The following is a 7500-nucleotide window of genomic DNA, read 5'->3' on the forward strand; positions in this document are numbered from 1 at the left end:
CACTCAGCTCGTTCAGCCTTCAGGAGTCATGGAAAAGTGTATGTTGCCTTGACGGATGGGCTAATCATGTCATATTCACGGATGCCTTTTCAAAATTCAGCGCGCACGGGAATCCTGGCTATGAGGTGCTATGTACGTACGTGGCGTGTTTCGACCGCCAGTAGCCAGCAGTGACGCCACGAGTCAGTGCCTTTGTGTTCACGTACTAGAATAGTTGTTATATCCATGGGGTTGGTGCAGTCTGGGCTGTACAAAAGAAAAAAAATACCGAAAAAAATACCGACTAAAAAATACCGGTATAGCGGTATACCGATATGATAAAAATACCGTTTCCGGTATTCCAAAGTGCTGCTCATACCGGCAATACCGACACTAAAATACCAGTACTCCGGTGCACATCCCCGCCCCGCCCACGATCTTCATCTCCCAACCCCGCAGCCTTCTCACATTTTCCACATTTTAACACATTTCTACACAATTACAAGACATCTCAGTACTATCAAATAATAAAGTGACCCTCCCTCTACCTGCCCTCTCTCCGGTATCTCCGTAAAGCATCGGAAAATAAAGAAAAAAGGAAAAATAGTGGAATTATTGTACTCACCATCGCCATCCATCTGCCTAGTGTAGCCAGACACGCGTCACACCTTCCGTCAGGGGAGGAAATATACGGAATTATTAGCTATTTACACCATTTAGGAAGATTTTAGAAGGTTTAGAGTAATCAAAATAGAAAGATAACAAGATAATAAGATAGTTCAGCAACGTAGGTAACTTTAAATAGCCTAGTAACTGAATAAATCGAAAAAAATGCATGATATCGTATGTGTGTGTGTGTGTGTGTGTGTGTGTGAATCCACGTGTGTGTGTGTGTGTGTGTGTGTGTGAATCTACGTGTGTGTGTGTGTGTGTGTGTGTGTGTGTGTGTGTGTGTGTCCAGTTAAAATTACCCTGTACACGAAATCAGGGAGGGAGAGAGAGGCTGTGAGGTATGGCAAGGCACAGATGATGGTTAACACATAGATATAGGATAAGAAACTTGTATACAAAGGTTCAGATTCTTCCGTATATTGTGTGATTCTCCGTAGCGAGGGTGAGGGGCGGGGCACGCGTCGGTACCCTCAGACTCCCCCGCCACTCACATCAACAATTTCCAAAGGCTAAAAATATGGTTAATCGGGTTCTCAGGAGTGGTTTCTTAGGCTCAGGGTACAGAAGAAGGGTCAAACTACCACCAGGGTCATTAAACTACCTCTTGAAATGCCCCAAAGCCCTACGAAAGCCTTGTGAAATGTGTGTGCGTGTGGGTTGGAGAGCACGGTCGCTATCCTCACTCAGACTCCCCCGCCGCTCACATCAACAACTTCCAAAGGCTAAAAATAGGGTTAATCGGGTTCTCAGGAGTGGTTTCTTAGGCTCAGGTTACAGAAGAAGGGTCAAACTACCATCAGGGTCAATAAACTATCTCTGGAAATGCCCCAAAGTCCTACGAAAGCCCTGTGAAATGTGTGTGCATGTGCGTTGGAGAGCATGGTCGGGGCCGCCTCACCCGCACACAGCCGCTTGAGTTACCCGGTCGCCGCACACTCTCCTGCCACCCCACGCCTTATATCTCGCCTTCTGTGCCTTCTTCTCGCCCTCGTCCGCTATAAAACACATGCCTACATACACAGGGAGGTTCAGGGCTACACAACAAGAGCCAGAAAGCAGTGATACAAGGCCGGGAAATGCTATCTGTGGGTCTGTGGAACGTTTGCTCAGATCACGGCGGTAAAGCTGCTCCCACACTGGGGTTGGTAACGCGCTTCATGAGTCGGACTTTCGAGGGGGAAGGGGGGGGAAACTCCCAAACGGGCGAGGCGACCGTCTGAGTCAGACGTCAGTGGACGTTGTACGGTTCCTTCCCTCGGGGTAATACAGGGAATCCCTTTATCCCTCTCTTCTCTCCCTGTCCCCGGTATAAAAGAGAGCGCAGAGCGATGAAGTGGCCCATAACCCACCCTCATTTCAACCTACAGGTAAGCAGCTTTCCGTTGCCCAGTGATTTAACGCCCTCCAACACCCATCCCAGTGAAGCATTCCTCCCCTTCTCCCCAGTGCATCATCCCCCCCCCCCCCCTGTCCCCCGGCTTACCATACTGATTAATATCTTAGGGGCGAGTAATTACCCTTTTGCCCACACGCCGCCCTCGATCCTTTCACCCTGCTGGTGACGACCCGTCGACACAATCGTCTCGTCCACACACACACACACACACACACTCGCACACCACCCAAACTCCCTCCTACCCCAATTAATGTTCAACATGTAATCGTTCTCTCGTAGCTCTTGTGAGCGAACCGTAGGTCCTCCAAGGTCATGTCGTGTAAATTGTAAGTTCTAGGGCAATCTAGGCTATTAACATGCAGTGTTTCTCTCGTATCCCCTTGTGAGCGGACCGTTGGCCCTCTGAGGTTATGCCGTATAGATTGTAAACTCCTCTAGGCCATCTTCACTGTATGGAAACAACTGAGCGCGGGACTCGCCAGTCCCGCCAAATGCCCCTCGGCTAGGTTCTCGGTGAGTCCCGCGTAGCTCCGCCCATTTTACCATATATGGGAGTTGAGGCGATCGAGTAGCGTGATGACGCGCTTGAAAAGTCCTAGTGTGGGAGCAGCTTAAGGAAGCTGCTTGAGAGTTACCTGGTCGCCGCACACTCTCCAGCCATCCCACGCCTCATATATCGCCTTCTGTGCCTCCTTCTCGCCCTCATCCGCTATAAAACACATGCCTACATACACAGGAAGGCTCAGGGCTACACAGCAAGGCCCGGAATGCAGTGGTACAGGGCCAGGAAATGCTATCTGTGGGTCTGTGGAACGTTTGCCCAAATCACGGCGGGAAGGAAGCGAAGGCGGTGAGGCAACGTTTTTCCGCGAGGGACTTCTGGGTACCATCACGCTTCGCAAGATTTCCCCGGTGGAGGTCACGCTGGGCACCACACAGGGGCCTCACACAACCCAGACAAGCATCCAAATACACTACAACACACACTACAAGACCGATAGTATGCGGAACAGCGGTTATGAGGCCGTACATGAGGCGTGGGAGAGGGGTGAACGAAAGTCAGATCCGCCGTTTGAGCACACAGAGGTGGGCAGCGCCGCGGAGCAACCACCACTCTGCGGCGCTACTGACTGCCAGGGAGGTTCGGGGCAGCTTTTGACCGGTCACAAGAAGAGGATGAGGAATTTCTTCTAATCTAATGTTAAGGATTTGGCTGCATCGCGTTTGGCCTGGAGTGAGACAAGGCCGAGACCAAGAAACGGGCCGGAGTCTAGTAAATTTCTCCGTCCGGGGCGCGAGATTTGACGCCGCGGGACCATATCCTTGCCCCTTCCGGACCCAAGCACATATTTGACAAGGCTTTCGTAGAAGTTGTGGGCATTTCCAGGGGTAGTTCCATGACCCTGGTGGTAGTTTGACCCTTCCTCTGTACCTTCACCCTATAGAAACCACTCATTAGAACCCGATTGACCTCCTTTTTGACCCTTGTTAATAGTTAATGTAAGAGGCAGCGGAGGCGTCTAGACTCGTAACCTCTCGGCGGCCAAGCACACATTTCACAGGGCTTTCGTAGGAGTTGTGGGCATTTCCAGGGGTAGTTCCATGACCCTGGTGGTAGTTTGACCCTTCCTCTGTACCCTGACCCTATAGAAACCACTCATTAGAACCCGATTGACCTCCTTTATGACCTTTGTATATAATTAATTAATGCAAGAGGCGGTGGAGGCGTCTAGACTCGTAACCTCTCGGCGGCCAAGCACACATTTGACAAGGCTTTCGTAGGAGTTGTGGGCATTTCCAGGGGTAGTTCCATGACCCTGGTGGTAGTGTGACCCTTCCTCTGTACCTTGAGCCTATAGAAACCACTCATTAGAACCTGATTGACCTCCTTTTTGTCCTTTGTTAATAGTTAATCTGAGAGGCGGTGGAGGCGTCTAGACTCGTAACCTCTCGGCGGCCAGCACACATTTCACAGGACTTTCGTAGGAGTTGTGGGCATTTCCAGGGGTAGTTCCATGACCCTGGTGGTAGTGTGACCCTTCCTCTGTACCGTGACCCTATAGAAACCACTCATTAGAACCCGATTGACCTCCTTTTTGTCCTTTGTTAATGGTTAATCTGAGAGGCGGTGGAGGCGTCTAGACTCGTAACCTCTCGGCGGCCAAGCACACATTTCACAAGGCTTTCGCAGGAGTTGTGGGCATTTCCAGGGGTAGTTCCATGACCCTGGTGGTAGTGTGACCCTTCCTCTGTACCCTGACCCTATAGAAACCACTCATTAGAACCCGATTGACCTCCTTTATGACCTTTGTATATAATTAATTAATGCAAGAGGCGGTGGAGGCGTCTAGACTCGGAAACTCTCGGCGGCCAAGCACACATTTGAAAAGGCTTTCGTAGGAGTTGTGGGCATTTCCAGGGGTAGTTCCATGACCCTGGTGGTAGTTTGACCCTTCCTCTGTACCTTCACCCTATAGAAACCACTCATTATAACCCGATTGACCTCCTTTTTGACCTTTGTTAATAGTTAATGTAAGAGCCAGCGGAGACGTCTAGACTCGTAAACTCTCGGGGGCCAAGCACACAATTCACAGGACTTTCGTAGGAGTTGTGGGCATTTCCAGGGGTAGTTCCATGACCCTGGTGGTAGTGTGACCCTTCCTCTGTACCCTGACCCTGTAGAAACCACTCATTAAAACCCGATTGACCTCCTTTTTAGCCTTTGTAAACAGTTAATGTATGAGGCGGCGGAAGCGTCTAGACTCGTAACCTCTCAGCGCCCAGGCACATATATTTGACAAGGCTTTCGTAGGAGTTGTGGGCATTTCCAGGGGTAGTTCCATGACCCTGGTGGTAGTGTGACCCTTCCTCTGTACCCTGACCCTATAGAAACCACTCATTAGAACCTGATTGACCTCCTTTTTGTCCTTTGTTAATAGTTAATCTGAGAGGCGGTGGAGGCGTCTAGACTCGTAACCTCTCGGCGGCCAGCACACATTTCACAGGGCTTTCGTAGGAGTTGTGGGCATTTCCAGGGGTAGTTCCATGACCCTGGTGGTAGTGTGACCCTTCCCCTGTACCCTGACCCTATAGAAACCACTCATTAGAACCCGATTGACCTCCTTTATGACCTTTGTATATAATTAATTAATGCAAGAGGCGGTGGAGACGTCTAGACTCGGAAACTCTCGGCGGCCAAGCACACATTTGACAAGGCTTTCGTAGGAGTTGTGGGCATTTCCAGGGGTAGTTCCATGACCCTGGTGGTAGTGTGACCCTTCCTCTGTACCTTCACCCTATAGAAACCACCCATTAGAACCCGATTGACCTCCTTTTTGTCCTTTGTTAATAGTTAATCTGAGAGGCGGTGGAGGCGTCTAGACTCGTAACCTCTCGCCGCCCAAACACAGATATTTGACAAGGCTTTCGTAGGAGTTGTGGGCATTTCCAGGGGTAGTTCCATGACCCTGGTGGTAGTGTGACCCTTCCTCTGTACCTTGAGCCTATAGAAACCACTCATTAGAACCCGATTGACCTCCTTTTAGACCTATGGAATTAGTTTATCTGAGAGGCGGCGGAAGCGTCTGACTCGTCTTCTAAATATCATGTATACGTAATATAAAACTAATATACTACTGCAGCGAATACTACTACTACTACAACTACTACTACTACTACTACTACCATTACTACTACTACACACACACACACACACACACACTCACACGCACACACGCAAATTTATGTGATCCGCCCACCACCATAACATACCATAAAGAGGAGGAGGAGGAGGAGGAGGAGGAGGAGAATATGAAGGAAAAGGAAGAGGAGGAGGATGGGGAGGAGGAGGGGGAGGAGGGACAGAAATGGAAGTAGAAGGGACAGTTGGAGGATAAGGAGGAGGAGGAGGAGGAGGAGGAGAATATGAAGGAAAAGGAAGAGGAGGAGGATGGGGAGGAGGGGGAGGAGGGACAGAAATGGAAGTAGAAGGGACAGTTGGAGGATAAGGAGGAGGAGGAGGAGGAGGAGGAGAATATGAAGGAAAAGGAAGAAGAGGAGGAGGAGGGGGAGGAGGAGCGGTAGGAGGGACAGAAATGGAAGTAGAAGGACAGTTGGAGGATAAGGAGGAGGAGGAGGAGGAGGAGAATATGAAGGAAAAGGAAGAAGAGGAGGAGGATGGGGAGGAGGAGGGGGAGGAGGGACAGAAATGGAAGTAGAAGGGACAGTTGGAGGATAAGGAGGAGGAGGAGGAGGAGGAGGAGAATATGAAGGAAAAGGAAGAGTTGGAGTTGGCTGGGGAGGAGGAGGAAGAGGGACAGAAATGGAAGTAGAAGGGACAGTTGGAGGATAAGGTGGAGGAGGAGGAGGAGAATATGAAGGAAAAGGAAGAAGAGGAGGAGGATGGGGAGGAGGAGGGGGAGGAGGGACAGAAATGGAAGTAGAAGGGACAGTTGGAGGATAAGGAGGAGGAGGAGGAGGAGGAGGAGAATATGAAGGAAAAGGAAGAAGAGGAGGAGGTGGAGGAGGAGGACGAGGGACAGAAATGGAAGTAGAAGGGACAGTTGGAGGATAAGGAGGAGGAGGAGGAGGAGGAGAATATGAAGGAAAAGGAAGAGGAGGAGGAGGAGGGGGAGGAGGAGGAGGAGGGCCAGAAATGGAAGTAGAAGGGACAGTTGGAGGATAAGGAGGAGGAGGAGGAGGAGGAGGAGAATATGAAGGAAAAGGAAGAAGAGGAGGAGGATGGGGAGGAGGAGGGGGAGGAGGGACAGAAATGGAAGTAGAAGGGACAGTTGGAGGATAAGGAGGAGGAGGAGGAGGAGGAGGAGAATATGAAGGAAAAGGAAGAAGAGGAGGAGGAGGGGGAGGAGGAGGAAGAGGGACAGAAATGGAAGTAGAAGGGACAGTTGGAGGATAAGGAGGAGGAGGAGGAGGAGGAGGAAGAAGAGGAGGAATAGGAAGAGCAACAGCAATGAGAGGAGATTATTAGGGATTGTGATGATGTTACAGGAGGAGAAGGAGGAAGAAGAGGAGGAGGAGGAGGAGAATATGAAGGAAAAGGAAGAAGAGGAGGAGAAGGAAGAGGAGGAGGAAGAAGAGGAGGAAGAGGAAGAGCAACAGCAATGAGAGGAGTTTATTAGGGATTGTTATGATGTTACAGGAGGAGAAGGAGGGAGAAGAGGAGGAGGAGGAGGAGGACGAGGTGGAGGAGGAGAAGGAGGAAAAACATATATATAAGAGGACTGCCAATAATGCTTTTACACTAAGCGAAATTGCTATAGTAGAAGTAGTGGTAGTAGTAGTAGTAGTAGTAGTAGTAGTAGTAGTAGTAGTAGCAGCAGTAGCAGCAGCAGCAGCAGCAGTAATAGTAGTAGTAGTAGTAGTAGTAGACCACCATCTCCAATATGGACTATGAAGCCACAGTGGTGGAGAGTGACCTTAGGGTGGGTCGGGAG

This window comes from Eriocheir sinensis, chromosome 50 (assembly GCF_024679095.1).
Source record: "Eriocheir sinensis breed Jianghai 21 chromosome 50, ASM2467909v1, whole genome shotgun sequence".
Taxonomy (NCBI): domain Eukaryota; kingdom Metazoa; phylum Arthropoda; class Malacostraca; order Decapoda; family Varunidae; genus Eriocheir; species Eriocheir sinensis.